Source organism: Manis javanica, chromosome 11 (assembly GCF_040802235.1).
Source record: "Manis javanica isolate MJ-LG chromosome 11, MJ_LKY, whole genome shotgun sequence".
Lineage (NCBI taxonomy): Eukaryota > Metazoa > Chordata > Mammalia > Pholidota > Manidae > Manis > Manis javanica.
The window spans coordinates 68,250,129-68,269,374 of NC_133166.1; the positions used below are offsets into that span (position 1 = coordinate 68,250,129).

Consider the following 19,246-nt stretch of genomic DNA (forward strand, 5'->3'; position numbering starts at 1 on the left):
TTCACAACAGTTCTTCATGGACTGGTACTAGACTCTACTCCAGCTTTACCTTTGTTCTCTCCAATTCTCCAACCATGCATGGATGAATATTCGTAGTTTTGCATTGCTCTTCTGCTTTCTTAGAATGCTCTCCCTTCTGTATATAACATTATTCTACTCATCCTTCAATATCCAACTCACAAGCTTCTCAGATTTGCAAGGGATGATTGTGTAATACACCTGCTCAATAGGGGAGTCTTTTGTTTTGTATTATTTCAGACCACTTGCCCAAATTGCTCCCTCCTGTGGCATGGCTAACATACATAATGTGACTGAATTCACTTTTATGGGACTTTCTCTCAATCAGGAGGTGCAGAAAGCATGCTTTGTGCTATTTCTGCTCTTGTACAAAGCAATAGTGCTGTGGAATTTCCTCACTGTGCTCACTGTCACGACCAGTAGAAGCCTTGGTTCCTCCATGTACTTCTTCCTCAGCTGCCTGCCCTTTGTGGAGATCTTGTTACTCCTCTACTACAACCTCCAAACTCATCTCAGATTTGCTGGCTGAAAGGAAATCCATTTCTCTGTGGGGCTGCATAACACAGCTTTTCTTTATCCACTTCTTTGGTGGCACTGAGATGTTCCTGCTCAGAGGGATGGCCTACGACCACCGTGTGGCCATCTGTGAGCCCCTGCACTGCACGAGCTTCATGAACTGGTACGTGTGTGCTCTCATGGTGGAATGGCATGGGTGGGGGCTTTGTGCATCCTTCTGGCCAGATCCTTTCAATCCTCCACTCGCCTTTCTGTGGCCCCAGTGTGATGGACCACTGCTTCTGGGACCTGCTTTCCCTGCTCTGATACCTTCCTCGCTGGTTGCTGATTGTTGCTAATGGAGGGACCTTGTCTGTGATCAGCTTCTTTGTCCTCCTGGCCTTCTATGTGGTCATCCTGCTCTATCCAAGGATGCGAAGCTCTGATGGATGGAGAAAGGCCCTCTCTTCCCGTGGGTCCCATGTCGCCATGGTTACCTTGTTCTTTGGGCCCTGCACCTTCATCTGCCTGAGGCCTTCTACTACCATGTCTGTGGACGAGATGGTGGCCATGTTCTATGCAGCAATCACTCCACTTCTCAACCCTACCATCTGCTACCTGAGAAATGCCAAAGTGAAGAAGGCCATGAAGAGGCTGTGGGTCAGGACAATGAAGCTAGATGAGAAATGGAGGCTGGGGTCTTGGTACTGATGCTTAGCTTTAGAATGATGCTGAGTCCAAACTGAAGGGGCAGAATGGGATAAAGGAAAGTTCATAGGATTTGTTAGTTCAATAGTTATTCTGATTTTCATCTTCAAAAACTTTATTTTAATCACTTGTAAAATATATCCCATTTTCTATTAGATGTTTTCATCATTTCTAATTTTGACTACTATGAATAACACTGTGGAAAGTATTCTTGATAAAAATGTTTATACTTGTAATTTTCTGTTAGACCTACTTGCCATAGTAAATTTACTGTGTTAAAAAGTTTTAATACATTTGTTGTTAATTGATTGGTTAAGTCAAAAAGGTTGTAACAATTTATTTTCCTTGTGTATTTGCTCTTCATAGAATCAAACACTGTCATTAAAATTTTTCTTGATGGAAAGTAAGATTTTATATAGTCTCAGATTATCTCTTCGCAACATACTTATTAATGCATATGGAAAATTGTAACTATATAATTGAGAAATTGGAAGACACTCCCTTAAATAATTACTCAGTTATCAATATGGAGCTGTAGAGGTACACAATATCATTAATATTGTATTCCTAACAAAAATGTATAACCTAAGTCTAATCATCACAAAATATCAGGCAAAACACAAGTGAAGAACATACTGCTGAATTCTTTAAAAGATAGAGAAAGAATGATTATCTTTTCCAGATTATAGGTAGATGACAACTAAATTCAACCTGTAATCCTTGTTTGAATCCTATGTAAGATGAAGATTATTAGTGGGACAAAGTCTTTGTAGATGAGATAATAAAATTTTATCAAAGTTAATTCTTATATTTGATAATTTTGCTGTCAGAGAATGTCCTTGTATTTAGGAATTGCTTTTGTATCTAGAGTTAAAGGGGCATCATATAGGCAAAATTCAGTATTTCAGAAAAGTTCTGATTATACACTCATCTATTGATAGAATAAATACTAAAGAAAATGTCAAAATATAATTAGGGAATTAAGGGTGCACAATAATTCTTTTATTACTGCAATGTTTTTGGAAGTCAAATTATTTTAAAATTTAAAGTTAAAATATTTTTGCAAATAAGACATCTTATTTTTAATTAATTATTTTTGCAAGGAGGGCTGGTTTAATGTTCAGTTAGCTTTCAGTCTACAAAGTCTTCAAAGTTTAAAAGCTTTACATTTTTTCTATACTTTTATTGAGATACAATCAACATTCATCACTGTATAAGGTGGACAGCATTATCATTTTACTTGCATGTTTTGAAATAATTGCCACAAGTTAGCATTCATTGTCTCAGAAAGATACAAAAAATGGAAAACAGAAAAACAAATGATTTTTCCTTGTATGAGAACTTAATATTTACCCTCTTTACAACTTTCAGCTATATCATAGAGCAGTGTTAACTTGTTATCATGTTGTACATGACATCTTTAGTACTTCTTTTCTTATAAATGTTAGTTTGTACATTTTAACCACCTTAATCCTATTACCGCAGTCTGGTAACACAAATCTGATATCTTTTTTCTAGGAGTTTCAATTTTGTTTTTGTATTTTAGATTTCACATGTAAGTGAGATCATATAGTATTTGTCTTTGTTTGACTATTTCATTTAGTACAATGTCCTCAAAGTCTATTCATGTTGTCATAAATGGCAAGAAATGGAAATGAAGAAAAACCAAGGACTTTGTTTTTATATAGTTAATTATAATTATTTTCCTTAATGCTTTTAGAATACCTGGGGCCACACTGTTTCTCATTTTGAAAGCTTTAAGGAATATTTTAATATGTTGCTAGCTAGTCTCTTCACATTGCTCTTCTTTTTCAAAATTCTTCAGGGTATTGTTTTTCCATATGAGCTTTAGATTTAGTTTTCTCTTCCTGCTCCATATAGCCCCCAAATAACCTATTATTTTGATTAATGTCATACAAATGTGTTTAAAAGAATCAACATCATAATGTAAATCTTCTCATCCAAAGCCCTGGTATGTCTTTCCATTTGCTGACATACTCTTTTATGTTCTTCAGTAGAGTTTTAAATTTAAAATGTATCTTTAAAAATTTATTTTATTTTCCAACTTTATTGAGGTATAATTGACGTATAACATTATGTCAGTCTCAGGTGTATAACATGATGATATGATACAAGAATATATTGCAAAATAATTAACATTATAAGGTTAGTTCACATCTCCATGCCATTTTTGGTGGAACATTTAAAATAGTCTTAGTAAATTTCAAGTATATAATACAGTATTATTAACTATGTTAGCATTCTGTACATGATTTCCCCAGAACTTATTCACTTTGTAACTGAAAGTTTGTAAACTTTGACTAATATCTCCTCATGTCCCTTATTCCCCAGCTCCTGGCAACCATAAATTTCCATTTCTATGAGTTTGGCTTCAGATTCCACATATAAGTGAGATCATACAGTATTGATCTTACTCTGTCTGAATATTTTCACTTAGCATAATGTCTTCATGGTCTATACATGTGGTTTGCCATTTAATCCTGCCTTATTTAATGGCAGGATTAAATAAGGATATTTATTTAATATATATATTAATTAAGGATATTTTTTATGGCTGAATAATAAATGTCGCATGACTTTCATGTTACTAATTAGCAACCTTTTTTTCAAGTTGAAGAACTTTAGCATTTCTTGCAAGGTATGTATAGTGGTAATGAACTCTGTCAGCTTGTCTGCTTGAAGCAAATCTTTGGAAAGTGAGTATCTTGCTTTCATTTCAGAAGACAACTTTGCTAGGTAAAGTATTCTTGGTTGGCAGTTTTTTTCTTACAGGATTTTGAATATATTATCCCACTTTCTTTTGGCTTGCAAAGTTTCTGCTGAGAAATCTGCCGATAACCTTATGGAGGTCCCTTATGAAGGATGTTTTTTCCTCTTACTGCTTTTAAAATTTTGTCTTTGATTTTGGATAGCTGTATTACACTGTGTCATGGAGAATGTTGTTTTGCACTGAAATTTTGGGGTGAGTTTCAGGGACTTGGATGTTCAAACATCTCCCCAGATTTGTGAGGTTCTCAACCATTATTTCTCTAAGTAAGCTTTCTGCCCCCTTCTCCCTCTCTTCTACTTCTGGAATCCAGTAACTCATAGATTTATTCTCTTGATGGTGTCCCATGGTTCACATAGGCTTTTTTGCTCTTTTTCATTCTTTTTTTGCTTTTTTCTCCTATAGAATAATTTCAAATATCCTATCTTCTACTTTACAGATTTGTTGTTGTGCTTATGATCTCTTCTGAATTTTTCATTTCATCCATTATAATGTTCATTCATTATATTCTTCAGCTCCAGGAGATGAATATCAATGATTTCTATGTCTTTGTTGAATTATTACTTATTTTGTGAATTATTTTTCTGATTACACTTAATTGTCTTTTTGTATTTTCTTGTAACTCATTGAGATTTCTAAAAACAGTTGTTTTAAATTATTTTCTGGAGGTAAATCACAGATTTCCATTTCTTTAGGGTCAGTTTTTAGGAAATTATTGTGTGTTTTTTTGGTGTGGTCATATTTTCTTGATTTTTCATGTTCCTTGAAGTTTTGTGTTGCTGTCTTCATACTTGAGGTAACAGTAATTTCCTCCACATTTTATAACACAATTTGGGAGAGAAAAAATTTCCATTAGCTCTGCTAGGAATTCTGAGGCTTTCTTAGGCCTTTTTGATAGGTATACATACCTCATACTTCTTGCTCCTCTTGTGGCAAAATTCTTAAGCTTGTATGCTTTCTCTCAATTCTGCAAAGCCAGACCAACTGATGATAGCCTCCCCTTTGCTTTCTGTAGGCCAGTGCTGAATGCTCAGTTTCATGGTATCTCCCAATCAGGCCTGCAGCTTTGGGCCAACTTTCTGCATGTGCCCACTAGCTGTCTGCAAAAGCTCCCTCTTGTTACCATCCATCAGGAGCACACTTTCTAGCCATCGGGTGGAGTTGTATGTTGATGGCACTTGGAACTCTGGGGTGACTCTGGACCATCTGGAGTGATCCCCAGGGGAAGCATCCCTAGTGGCCTGTGGACAGGCACCCTGATAGAGTCTGTGTTATGGTTTGTAGGATCCACATCACTTTCATAGGTTTCCTTATGAACCCTGGCTGCTGTTCTTTCAGTTGTTTTTGAACCCTCAGTCCTATGACTAACAACTTAGTACTTAGTACGGTGAAAGAACAATGGATTTCTGGAATTTCTTGCTTACTCACACTCTCTCACTTTCCCTCGTTGGGCTAAGAAGATCTATCTTGGCACAGAGCTCTGCCACCTTAGGGAATGGGTGATATGGGTAACATCAAACTGTTCCTCTTACTCTCTCCAAAGTGTCCCATCTTGGATTTTTTTTCTTCCATCAGTGTGCTATAACTTCTCTACTGGATGCCTGTACTTCCACAAAGGCTCTTTCATCCATGGGTGATTGTCTAAAGTAATGTTCTCCATGGGCTCCTGAACCACAGCTGAGAGGGCCTGCAGTTGATTCATGGGCCACTTCAGATTTCACAATTAGGTCTGAATTCTGTATGCTTATTACCTGATGCATGAATGGGCAAGATTCCTCCTGGGTTCTTTGGTATATGGTGCTAGTGACAGAACCAAACAGGACTGTAGCCAAGTCCTCTGGGTTACAGAGCTGTTTCTGGGTCTGTAGCAGGCACCATGGTCAATGAGTCAGTTATAACCTTCAAATTTTATGTATCCTTGTATTTTAGGTGTGTCTCTTGTAAATAGCATTTGGGATAAAAGAATTGCAATTTGAGGTACACAGATTTGGGCAGCAACCCAAATAATGTCCCACTCGGGAGCAAAAGTCAGGGGTTTCTAAAGCAAAAAGGGAATGCTTGTATAGGTTGTTACAAAATTTTTTGATTAGTGCTTGTGGCAGAGACCAATCTTGGCTAAGCATAGTTAGTTGCAAAGGCCATCACCAAGCAAAAGTCTGGTGCTCTAACAAGTTGCAGGTGTTCTTTCAGAATTCTTGGAATTTTGAAATTTGGCTCAGTTTAAAAGTTCATGATTCTACCAGGTAAGGACATCTCCTTAATGGCCTCCAGCTCCATTTAAAAACTCCTTGACATAATTGTCTCCATTTTATTTCACCTTTCACAAGTCCAAAGATACTCAGGTTTAATGTAAGATTATACTGAGGTTTGTGGTGGTGTCTGTTGGTTCTTTTGTTGCCAAAATCTCAATTTGATTCTGGTTAATTTTATATGCCACAGAAATTTTTCTGAGGACCAGTTTGAACCACTATTTCCACAATTTAGATCAGTAAACATACTTCTTAAATTTCTTTGAGCACTTTACCTTTATACTTTGTTAGCGAAACAAAATTCTGCTTTCCTGGGGTAACTTGTGCAATTGAGTCAGTTTTCTGACTACAAAAATATTCAGAAGACAAAGTTAATAATCAAGGAAAAAAGGTAGGTACATTCACCTAATTTCTGTGGAGCATGTTTTGGAATTACTTTCAAAGAGAAGAGATTAATCTTTATATACTAAATACTCTCTCCCCTTATACTTTAACCTTTTTGCTGTTTATAGGCCTCCACATTGCTAACTTGGTTTAGAAATGGTAGTAACAGAAAATTCAGGGATAAAATAACAGAACTTATTAACCTGTATGTGTTCCCTGCCCTGTGCAAAGTGCAATAGTGGATATAAGAGAGTATTCTAAAGCCTTCAAAAGCTTACCCTCTTTATAATGTTGAAAATAACTCACAGATATATGTGAAACAGATAGAGAGTAATTTAGCCCTTGGTGACACTGCTAGAGGTAAGATCTCAAGTCACCAAGTCTTATCTTGCAAATGCTTATTTCAATGGCAGTCTATTGTGTCTGACTCCTGAAATATCCTCTCCTCTTTAGGGCTTCAAAGCTCTGCACAGGTGTCTGGGCAGAAATTACACCTCAGGAAGGTTGACAACTGAAGTTGGACCACATTGTTCTTCTTCTTCTCACTGTTATTTATTTTTTATCTCAGCTTTGCTTTGCCTTTGTTATAAACATGTATCTCTTCTTTCTCCATCCTGGAAGCCATCTTTGGATGAGCACCAGGGAGAAGAGTCAGTAGATGAGATGAACAGTGAAGCAAGTACCACACAGGAAGCCATGTATCATCTCCTGTTCAGGCTCTGTACCAACTGGCTGTGTGACTCTGGATCCAGATTTCTTTTCTTGAATAGGGAGAATAAAAAATAATAAACAAGCACACTTCAGAGAACAATGGAGATGAAAAAGATGGGCCTCCTCCCAACTCAGCTTTTTCACTGCAAAAGCCTGTTCTTTCACTAGGGAAGGACACACACACACACACAAAGAGGGAGAATCCATCAGCTTCCTTCCAAACTTAACAGTTTATTATTATTTAGTAAGGGAAACTAGCAAGGAGAGGCCCACATCTGAGTCCTCTGGTAAAGGTTATCTTTAGAAAAAAGGAGAAGAAAAATGAATGTTGGAAAAGGCCAGTCAGACCAGTCCAATTTTTTAGAATCCACAGGACATGAAGTTCTATAATAGGAAAGGTATATAACTCAATGTGTTGATCAAGAAGAGATTTTTTTCCTAGTGAAATAATGCTGAAAGGCAACATTCTTCAGAGTACCATACATATCAGAAAATTAGAAATTATGCAAAAGACTAATATAATTTGAGCAACCACAAAAAATTTCCTAAAATTAAATCTTAGGAAAGTGCTGCTGTCTATGTAATACAATTCTTTCTTTGCAGTTAAGGAAAGGACAGGTCAAAGACAGTTCCAAAGCCCTTGATGTTTTTTTCTATACTAATTGTTTGTGGAGTATGATTCAGAGCCCAGAGTCCTTCAAAAACCACAGGCTTTGGGCAGGAGCAGAGTAGGAGAGGATAGGAGCTGAAGTGGCTTTTCTAGGACTTCAGTCAAAGAAGCCAATTCTCTCTTTTTAAGAAATTTCTTTTGTATAGAATTTATGTTGATAAAAGGTATTCAAATCCTTTGAAAAAAATCTAAAAATCACTCTAATATGCTGTGCTTAAATTTCTTCCTTAATTAATCATAAGTCTTCCCTGGCTTAGGTATGGAGTGGCAGACTTTAGGAAATGACCTTCATTCTGAGAAGGGGAAGAAAAGCCTTCCTCCTAAGTTCAAGTACAGAAAGTCAGTGCAAGACCTTCAATAACAGTGAAAACATACCTCAGAAAATGCAGTCTGTCCAAGCGGGGTGAACTCTCCTTGAATGTGTCATGTTGATTCAGCCTTGTCTAAAATGGCCTCCCCTCTTAGGATGATGCTTCTATTGCGGCTTTCTGTTATGATTGCAGACTGTGCCAGAAGACTCATAGCATTTCATCTTTATAACTTTAAAACTTAAAAAAAATTTGAGTTGAATAGAACTCTTAGAAGTACTGTGCTTTGATCATTTATGAGTGTAGTTAATATAATTATTCCTAAATAATTATTCTGAGAATTCTAAACGTCAAGTGTCTTTTCTCTTTTAGCCAATCTGGGAAAGCATTTCAAGAGACACTGCCCTGATTCTCTCATTTTTTTATCTTTGCTCAGTATCCATATTCAGTAGTATTTCTGAGGAAAATACTTAATTTCTTAACTAATCATAGCACTTAAGCAGAGCATATTAGAGTGATTTTTAGCTTTTTTCAAGAGATTTGAATATACCTTTTATCAATAGAAGTTCTATATAAAACAAACTTCTTAAAAAGAGAGAATTGACTTCTTTGATTGAAATACCAGAAAAGCTACTTCAGCTCAGAGTATTTCAGGGATAGAGATATCAGATAATTATAGATATGGCTGCTCTTGTAAAAGTCTGAGAAACAAGGTTGCAATGGAATGAATGACAGAAGTGGTTTTCACTGTTGTATTTCCTTGAAATAGTGACTTGCTTGTGGGTGAAAAGCTATGCTGAAGAATCATATACACAATTGAGGCTGGCATAGTCATAGCTAGTATGTGCGGCATCATGTAATGGGTTGTGGTCCTATACACCAAATTGGGGGTACCTGAACTCACCTCCCATGGGCACCGAATCTAAAGCTACACAAGTAACACTTCCTTCTGAAAGATTCCAGAAACCGAATGACTCCTACACATGGGCAAATGAGAAAAAACCAACATCCAATGGATAGAATAGGCTGAGATATGCTGTTGCCATAAACCCCACCCCATCACAGCAACATACAATTGGAAGGGTACTCACAACTCCAAGCTTCTCCCTGAGAAGAGAATTTTGGACCCAACACCTACAATTTCTAAGACTTCCATTTGAGAAATGGGCTCTGAAGGGTCCCCACCAGTAAGATGGCAAACTTCCGGCTTCTCTTCGGGGTCCTCAGTTCCCGCCAGCATCACCTGAAGCCCAATCACCTCTCGCCCCCCTCCCAATCCCAGCACCTAGCCAACAGCCACCAGCCCCGTAGAAGTGACACCTCAATCAATTCATGCCCCCTCCTATATAACCCAGCACCTTTCCCTAATAAAGCGGAACTCTCCGGTGAATTGCTGCTATGTGTCGCTCCTTTCCTTTTATTGGTGCCGAAACCCGGGAGACGGGACACCCCAACTGGGCCCTGTCTTCCCCCGACACCAGCAGCAGCTTGCCCTCATCCTCTTTTTCCGGCGCTGGCTCATCACACTCACCACTCCTCTCTGGCCTTTAGGTAAGTTTTCCCCCCGGAGAGGGCCACTCTTCCCCGAGCTATCCCAGTGCCATTGACCGTGATCGTCCGGCAAGGCCCTGACGCTCGGGGATGAGGAGGGAACGCTCCCCACCTCAGGCCTTCACGGCTGCGGCGGACCCTCAGGCCCTTCCTCCAAAAGCCATAAATCCCCGCGTCAAGCCTTTACGGCTGCAGCAGACGCTCAGGCCCCTCCTCCGCAGTCAAACGCATTCACCATCCCTTCCATCAGTGCTGAAAGTTTTTAAGCAAAATTTCCCCGGGGTGGGCCACTCTTCCCCGAGCTATCGCAGTGCCATTGACCGTGATCGTCCGGCAAGGCCCTGACGCTCGGGGATGAGGAGGGAACTCTCCCCGCCTCAGGCCTTCACGGCTGCGGCGGACCCTCAGGCCCCTCCCCAAACAGCCATAAATCCCCGCCTCAAGCCTTTACGGCTGCGGCGGACGCTCAGGCCCCTCCTCCGACAGTCATAAATCCCCGCCTCAGGCCTTCACGGCTGCAGCTGACTCTCAGGCACCCCCCTCCAACAGCCAAAAACGAGGTGACTCCTTTGTGGATGAGAACGCTCCCTTTTCCCCCCCTCCTCCTTCTGTTCTGTCCGCCGAAAACGCCTAGCACTAGGTACCTCGAGACTCCGGCACTCTGCCTTCTTAGGGAAGTCTGGGTGACGACCCACACTTTCCAAGAAATTCCGACTCGTATACGAGTTTCCGCAGACCACCAAGGATCATCGGGGATGCCCTTTGTCTCCTTGTGGTCTGCTTCCAGTCCGAGGATCTCCGTTCGTCTTCCCCTGCTTGTCTCCTTCTCTGTCTTTTAGCCATGGGAGCCTCCTCATCCCTCCTCATCCATCCCTCCTCATCCCTCACCTCTTGAATGCCTGCTTAAGCATCTGGTTACCCTCTCCCTGATGCCTGATATAAAACCAAAACTTCTCCGTAAATATTGCTCCCAAGATTGGCCGACATACCCCCTAGACAATAAAAACCAATGGCCTGCAGGGGGAACTCTTGATCCTAACATCACTCGCGATCTTTTTAACTACTGCCAGCGCCTGAAAAAATGGAAGGAGATTCCCTATATCGAAGCTTTCCGCCTCCTCCTCTCCCCGCCCCCTCCCAAGTTCTCCTAGCCTGCAAGCCACCGCCCCCGCAGAAGCCTCCCGTTCACTCCCTTCCCCTTCTTCTCCTACAACAGCCCTTCTCCCTTCCTCTCCAACCATCTCCTCCCCCATCTCACCTCCTCCACCTTCATTCCCTGCAGATTAAGCCTGAGTCTTTCAGCCCCCCTTTAACTAGGTCCCAGGGGCCTCCTCCGTCTTTGCCCTCATCACCTGTTTCTCCCCTGTTAGGGATCGCCTTTGTCTTCTCACATGTTTGTAGAGAGAATGGGAAAGCACCTCCCCCCATGTCTGAATGCAGCATGGGAAAGCACAAGCTAGAGAACAACCGGTGCAGTCCTTAGAAGTTATCTGTCCACAAAAACATATCTTGCCAAGACTCCTCACTCTGAAAATAGGGAGACCTTGAAGATGTGTAGAAACGCCGCCCCTGCTTCTAGCTATGCCCTTCCCCCACTTGCCGATGTGGCAGGAATAGAAAACAACGCATTCCATAAGCAATTAACTGGAGCCCTGCTGTAGCTCAGTAGAGCATGGGACTCTTAATTCAGAGTCATGAGTTCAAGCCCAACTAAAGCGGCAGAAGTAAGCAGCTGGGCTGCTAGCTGGCGACATGTGGGTCCGATTCTATCTTTATTTTCTTTGCCCCCCTTCTGCACTTCAGGACCTGCTCGACTAGGCACGGCTAGACCGCGTCACTCCCGCACAGACTGAGCCAGAACCCTTCAGTCCCCCTCAGACTCAGTCCCGAGAGCCTCCCAAAATTATCGCCCCCCTCCGGGAGGTAGCAGGATCTGAAGTCAGCGTGCGTGTTCGCATCCCTTTCTCCTTAAGAGATTTAGCCCAACTAGAGAAACGCCTAAGTTCCTTTTCCACTGATCCCATGACATACATTAGGGAGTTTCAATACACCCTCCAGTCTTACAGCCTCACACATCATGACATTTTCATGCTCCTGGCCAATACTCTCCTCCCTGAAGAGCGTAGATGAGTTTAGGACTTCGCCCAAATGCAAGCTACTGAAACCCACAGGACTGACCCCACCTATTCCCCTGGCCCCACTGCTGTCCCCGAACAAGACCCACACTGAAATTATAACACCACCATGAGTCTCCGCTCTCGAGATATTTTTGCCTCCTGCTTAATAGCAGGTCTGAAAAAGGGCAGCTTGTAAAGTAGTCAATTTTCAAAAGCTCCAAGACATAATTCAAAAGAGAGATGAAATCCCCTCTGAGTTCTTAGACAGATTCACTCAAGCCCTATTACAGTATACCAGCCTGGACCCAGAAACACCTGACGGAAGACATGTCCTTATGACATACTTCCTAGCTCAAGGCTACCCCGACATTAAAGCTAAACTCAAAAAGTAAGAACAGGGCCCTGCTACCCCACAGACTGGGATCCTAACAGTGACCTTTAAAGTCTTCCATAAGCGGGAGGAGGAGAAAGAATGCCGTAAACAAAAGACTGATCAGGCCAATTTCCAGATGTTGGCCCAGCTGATAAAACCACAACCTGGGCGCCCCTCTACAAACAAGCCCCCCCAAGAGCTTGTTTCAAGTGCAGAAAAGTGGGACATTGGTCAAGGGCGTGCCCCTCCCCCAGATCTCCTACCACCCCATGCCCCAGATGCCACAAAAAGGGCCACTGGGGGTCTGATTGCCCAACCACCCGAAGGGGAGGCTGGACGAACAACCCCCATCCTAAGCCCGCCGTAGTGGGGCTGGCAGAAGAAGATTGATGGAGCCCGGGGGCTTCTCGCCCGACCATTTCCATCACCAAACAGGAGCCCAGGGTTACTTTAACAGTAGACGGTCACCCCATCTCCTTCCTCCTAGATACAGGAGCCACCTTGTCAGTCTTGTGAGAATACCGGGGCCCTACCACGCCAGCCATTACTCCTATAGTCAGAGTAGGAGGTAAACAGATTTTCCCATCAAACCCCCCACCCACCCTTTTATGCACAATCCAAGACAATCCCATACCTTTCTCCCACTCCTTCCTGGTTATGCCCCAGTGTCCCATCCCTTTACTAGGACGAGACATCCTTTCCCTCCTCCACGTTTCCATAACTACATCCACTCCCACAGCCCCCAGTACTCCCTTTCTGATGGCCCTCATAGCCGACGACCCCCCTCTACCCAATGAAAGCTCTGGTTCTGCCCTCATACACCCTGTAAATCCCAAAGTTTGGGACATTACAAGCCCCTCCGTGGCCCTATGTCCCCCTGCCTCTATCAAATTATGTGACCCCTCTCAGTATATCTGTCAGGCCCAATACCCCTAACCACTTCAGCCCTCATAGGCCTCCAACCCATCATTCAAGCAGACCCACTCACTCCCCATTTAATACCCCCATATTAGCTGTTAAAAAAACCAATGGATCTTGCCGCCTTGTCCAAGACCTTCGCCTCATCAACATAGCCATTGTCCCTATCCATCCCTTAGTTCCAAATCCATACAGCCTCAGCATCCAACTTCTCAGTCCTAGATCTCAAAGACATACCACCATATTAGCTGTTAAAAAAACCAATGGATCTTGCCGCCTTGTCCAAGACCTTCGCCTCATCAACATAGCCATTGTCCCTATCCATCCCTTAGTTCCAAATCCATACAGCCTCAGCATCCCAGTTCTCAGTCCTAGATCTCAAAGACCCATTTTTCTATCCCTCTAGACCCCTGCTCCCAAGATTTTTTCATCTTCACCTGGACGGACCCATACACAAGACATTCTAAACAACTCACTTGGTCAGTTTTGCCACAAAGCTTCCGAGATAGTCCCCATATTTTTAGACAGGTCCTAGCTCAGGACCTCAAACAGTTTCATCATTATCACTCCAAGTCCACCTTATAATACATAGACAATCTTCTACTCTGCAGTCTCTCGTGGGAACAGTCTCAACTTGACACTGCCTCCCTACTTAACCTTCTAGCTTCCAGAAGTTACCGAGTATCCCCCATCAAAGCTCAAATCTCTTCCCCTCCTATCACTTACCTCAGATTCCTTCTATCTCAACAAAGAAAGTCCATTACCTTAGACAGAAAATGGCTCCCCTCTGACCTGCCCATTCCCAAAACCAAGACAAAAATCCTTTCCTTTCTAGGCCCTTTCTAAGCCTAGCTAGATATTTTAGAACATAGATCCCTAACTTCTCCCTGCACCCTGTTGGCAAGACCCCTATACAACCTCAGCAAGAGCCCCCCTAAAAAACCATTATCCTCCTCACCCCGACACTCCTTCATTAAGCTCTGTCAAGCCCTTGTAGAAGCCCCAGCTCTTCATCTTCCTGATTTGTTGAAGCCCTTCTCATTATACATTCATGAGAGGTCCAGTCAAGCTTTAAGAGTCCTAGGCCAATATTATGGCTCATCCTTTGCCCCAGTAGCTTATATCTCCAAGCAATTAGACCCCACAGTTCAGGGATGGGCCCCCTGCCTACGAGCATTAGCCGCTAGACAGCTCTTGCAGAAAGAAGCTCATAAACTGACATTCAGAGCGCCCCTTACCATTCTGTCCCCACATCACCTAAAAGATCTCTTAACCTACAAAAGTTTACAGACTCTCCCTCCCTCCAGACTCCTGACCTTACTGTCCTCTTTCCTCCAAAATCCTGTTCACCCCCTTTGCCATCCATACCGAATCATGACTTTTTCCTCCTTTACTGCTCTCTTGCTTTTTTCCTCATTCCTATTGTCTTCCCCACCACCCCAGCCTCCTTTGTATGGCGATTCAAAGTCAGACAGACTTACACACAGCATCAAACAAAAGTTACTGCCCTCATTGCCACACCAGACTGCCCTCTGAAAAGCTGCTCTGAGCCTTTACACCTCCACTTTCCTCCCTCCACTGAAGTGTTCACTAGCAGCTACCCTTATTCTCCCTACCTCTGCTTCCTCTATGACCAAAAACAAGCCTATTGCAGGCGATGGCCAGATACCTACAGGAGATGTCCCTACTAGTCTTGCACCATTCACTACATGAGTAACTTCCAGTACCCACAGTATTACTCCTCCAACCGTTTCATGAAATATCCCAATGGCTCATTCTCCTTATCAATCCCAGATCCCTGGGACTCTCGATGGGCTGCCAGAGTCACAGCCTCAGTTTACTACGGGGAGTCCTCGACCCCCCACAGTACCCTTCATATCTCTCGAAAGTATGTTCCCTCTCATTCCCAGATCTCTCAAGTTGCATCAGATAGCAGACATTCCGAAAAAGTCATTATCCAAACTCTTAATAGTACCTCTTCATCTTCTTATCCCCACCCCTCTTCCCATTTCTCCTACTCTTCATTACAGCTCATTCAGGACACCACTATCTTTCTCAACCACACCCTTAACACAGCCAATTGTTTCTTGTGCGCATCACTACAGCGCCCACTGCTGGCTGCCATGCCCCTTAATATTTCCAACTACTCCTTCCATGCAGAAAGACAACCCCTCTGCCCCCTGGCAGACATACCCCTATGTGAACCAGAATATGCAGATAATCTCACCATCCACCATTGTGTAGGCCCAACTCCACCCCCTTCCAGCGCACTTCACTGCCTCTCTATCTACACCCCTACCTCCGGCTCTAAGACTTTTATGCAACCGGGACACTTCTTTTAGTGTAATGGCAGTCTTTTCAACTCACTGCCTCTCAACTCCGATACACCCTGCATTCTCGTCACCCTAATCCCACAGTTAACACTTTACAGCATGGCAGAATTCCTTGAGCTCCAACCTCCCTTGCCCTCGCGCACAAAAAGAGCTGCTTTCCTTCCCATCATGGTCAGTAGCTCTTTAATCACCTCAGCCATTGGGGCAGGGTTTTCAGGAGAAGCCTTGGGTCACTCTCTATAGGCAGTTAGAGATCTCAACGCCAAACTTGAGGGAGCCCTGACATCCACTGCCGATTCTCTAACCTCTCTCCAAGGACAGGTCACTTCGCTAGCTAAAGTCACCTTTCAAAACCGGCGGGCCCTAGATCTGCTTACAGCCGAGAAGAGCGGTACCTGCGTCTTCCTCTGGGAAGAGTGCTGCTATTACATCAACGAATCCGGCATTGTAGAAACTGACATTACCAAACTCACCGACCTTGCCTCCAGTCTCCACTCTGCTTCCAATTCCAACCCATTCTTGTCAATACTAACAAACCCCCTCCTCACCTGGCTCTGGCCCATTGCAGGCCCCTAATAATCATTCTTCTCACCTGTCTCTTCTTACCCTGTATAATAAAGTTCATCAAATCCCAAGTCAGAAAAATCTCTAATCAAGCTTTCAACCAGCTTTTACTCAGGAACTACCAGCTTCTGGCCACAGAAGATCCCTCACCCTCACGTGACCTCCTCACCACACGCTGAGATGGACCCCTCTCTCCACTGGAAACTGTTCCTGGAAACAATAGCCGCAGACGCCTGGCTCCTGACACCCATATCCTCTTGGCCAACCTATGGTTACAGGGAACCTTCATTGATTTCCAACCTGAAGAAGTCCACATCTACTCGTCCTTACTGTGGGGAGTCCTATCAACCCTTTCCTCCCAATCCTCAAGCCCTCAGTCCCTTCTCTGCCCCTGTTCAGCTGGAAGCAGCCAGAGAGAAAGCAACATCCACAAACCCATAGAGGAGAAAGGGGGGAATGAAGGGTCCCCACCAGTAAGATGGCAAACTTCCGGCTTCTCTTCAGGGTCCTCAGTTCCCGCCGGCGCCACCTGAAGCCCAATCACCTCTCGCCCCCCTCCCAATCCCAGCACCTAGCCAACAGCCACCAGCCCCGTAGAAGTGACACCTCAATCAATTCATGCCCCCTCCTATATAACCCAGCACCTTTCCCTAATAAAGCGGAACTCTCCGGTGAATTGCTGCTATGTGTCGCTCCTTTCCTTTCAGGCTCCCCAAACACCTAGCTCTGAAAGCCAATGAGGCTTGCATCCATAGAACACAAGAGTACAGTAAACAAAGAAACAATTCCTAATGAGTTGTGTGAGTACTCCTCATGGTGTTGGATTCCCCTGAGGAAGGCGCCGCCCCAAATCACTCACCAAAGACGTTTCTTGATGCAACAAGCAAGAGGAATTTATTCGGAAGCCAACTAGTTGGGGTCCAAGTCAGCCTGTCGCAGCAGGTCTCAACGAGGACCCCGAGCACACTAAGGCAGAAGGTTTTATAGCATTTTCAAAAGGGGTAGAATTTTCCATAATCACAATACAGGGTTTTTTTCTATAGGCTCATAAATCTTTTGCTGGCGCCACATCCTGGGGTCTGATTAGATGAGATCACCTACGGAATGTCTAGGGTGGTTCTAGTAAGATAAGCTAGGCGTGTATGATTAACTGATTTACGGTTAGCTAACTAAAGGTCACTACAATTGACACAGGCTAACTAACTTGTTTTTCAAGATTCTAATGATTTTCCTTCTTTTGGGTTAGGGGGTGGTATTTAGGCCTTAAGATGGCTGTACTTATGCTAACTTTTGATTCTTCAGATCCTACAATGGCTATCAACCCAGGGATTAGCACAGAGGCAGCAGTCAGAAACACACATTTCCCAATCTCCCACACAAGTGTGAAAAGCAAGCATTGAGATCTTAATAATGCTTGATATTCAAATACTGGGCACCTGCTAAGTATCAGGCACTGTGCTAAATACTTTTATGTTATCTCACAATGGCCATCCTAGGTGTTGTGTATTATTATCCCCAACTTACATATGAGAAAACTGAGTTTCTAAGAGGTCAATAACTTGCCTGATGTCATTCAGCTGAGGAGTGGCAAAGCTGGGATTCAGTCCTGTCGAATATGTCTCTAGTGCCTGCCTTCTTACTGACTGTGATGCCTCCCAGAGCAGTTTTCACTTGGTGGCCTGAACACCAACTGAGTGATTCCATGTAGGTATTTTTGGTTTTACATTAGAATGTCCTTATTGGTTCTTTTTGGAGTGTTGCAAAAGACCAGATAGAAACAACAGGCACATTTTACAGTTCTTGTAAAACTGGGAAAAAAAAAACCACCCCCAAAATACAGCAGAATTTCTTTTTCATGAAATAATAGTTATTTACCTCCTTTCAAAATTTTCTTTGGGGAGTACACATGTGTGGGTAAAATTACAATATTTCCAGAATCTCTAGCCTGGCCTTAGTGCATCTCCATCTCAATAGGTGTTTCCAAGTGGTGGAGAGAAGTAGGCAATCTCCATATCAATAGGTGATTACAAAGTGGTTGGAGAGGTGAGCTGGCAAGGGGACCAGAGAAGTTTTTCTTGTTTTTTGGTTTCTTCCCAGCCAGTCATGGAAGAGACACAGGCGAACAGGAGTAGACGACTTCTTGTAAGCAATAAATAGGTTTCTCCAACTTTATTTTTCCCTTTGACTGGTTTTGGCTTCAAAGGTTTATTTGCCCTGGGCTGGGAGCACATTTTCCTTCTGGAATTACAGAGATCCTTAATAAGCCTGGGTGAAATATGCAAGGAGATGACAATTACTTCCTTGTTTCTGCCTTCAGCATTGTTTGTTGTTCTCACTTTCAGCTGCTCCTTAATTTGGCTCCTCAGAGTGTAAACCTGATGCCAGGGTTCTTGTTTGTTGAGTCAAAGAATGAATTTAGCAAACACTCAAGGTAGGAGAGCCAGGGAGAGGCTTTTATTTAAAGATAAAATGAGAAGACAGAGCCCCTGGCACATGCCATGAGGGGACAAGAGAGCCCAGGGTGGTACATTTTATCTAGGGGATTTATAGGCAGTTGAGGATTTTCAGGAACATGATAAAGGGCTTAGGGGTGTGGATTTGTTAAGTGGTCCCTGAATATTTAAAATTAACTTAACACAAGGAACTTCCTGCTCTGATTTCTCTATGAGATACCAGTGTCTTGGTCTGGCAGCATATCAAGCAAGACTGCCTTCCCAGCCCCCAAGGTAGACTGAGTTATTGTCTGTTTGCTAAAGAGTTTAAAAGGCAATCTAATATGGAATCTTTCTTGCTTTTACTATGTTGTTTACGGCTGAGCTTGCTTTCCATTATTAATTGCCCATATTGCAAATCACCCGATCAGGTCTGAAGGAGGAAAAACAGCATATAGGCCTGGGCCTTTTAGCATGCTAAAATGAATCTTACACATGATTACAAATGATTAGCATAACAAAACACATGGGCTACTTTCCTTTATCTGCAGAATATTAACTGATGTCACTGAAGAATGACTCTAGAGCTTAATGTTTAACCCAGAGTTTTGGGAGGGGGTTTCCTTG

The 19,246-nt window shown here is 42.9% G+C and overlaps 1 pseudogene; it reads left to right on the forward strand.

Annotated features, from left to right (window-relative positions):
• Positions 1 to 289: 289 nt before the first annotated feature.
• Positions 290 to 1,224, forward strand: LOC108405321 (olfactory receptor 4X2-like; annotated as a pseudogene).
• The last annotated feature ends 18,022 nt before the right edge of the window (positions 1,225 to 19,246 follow it).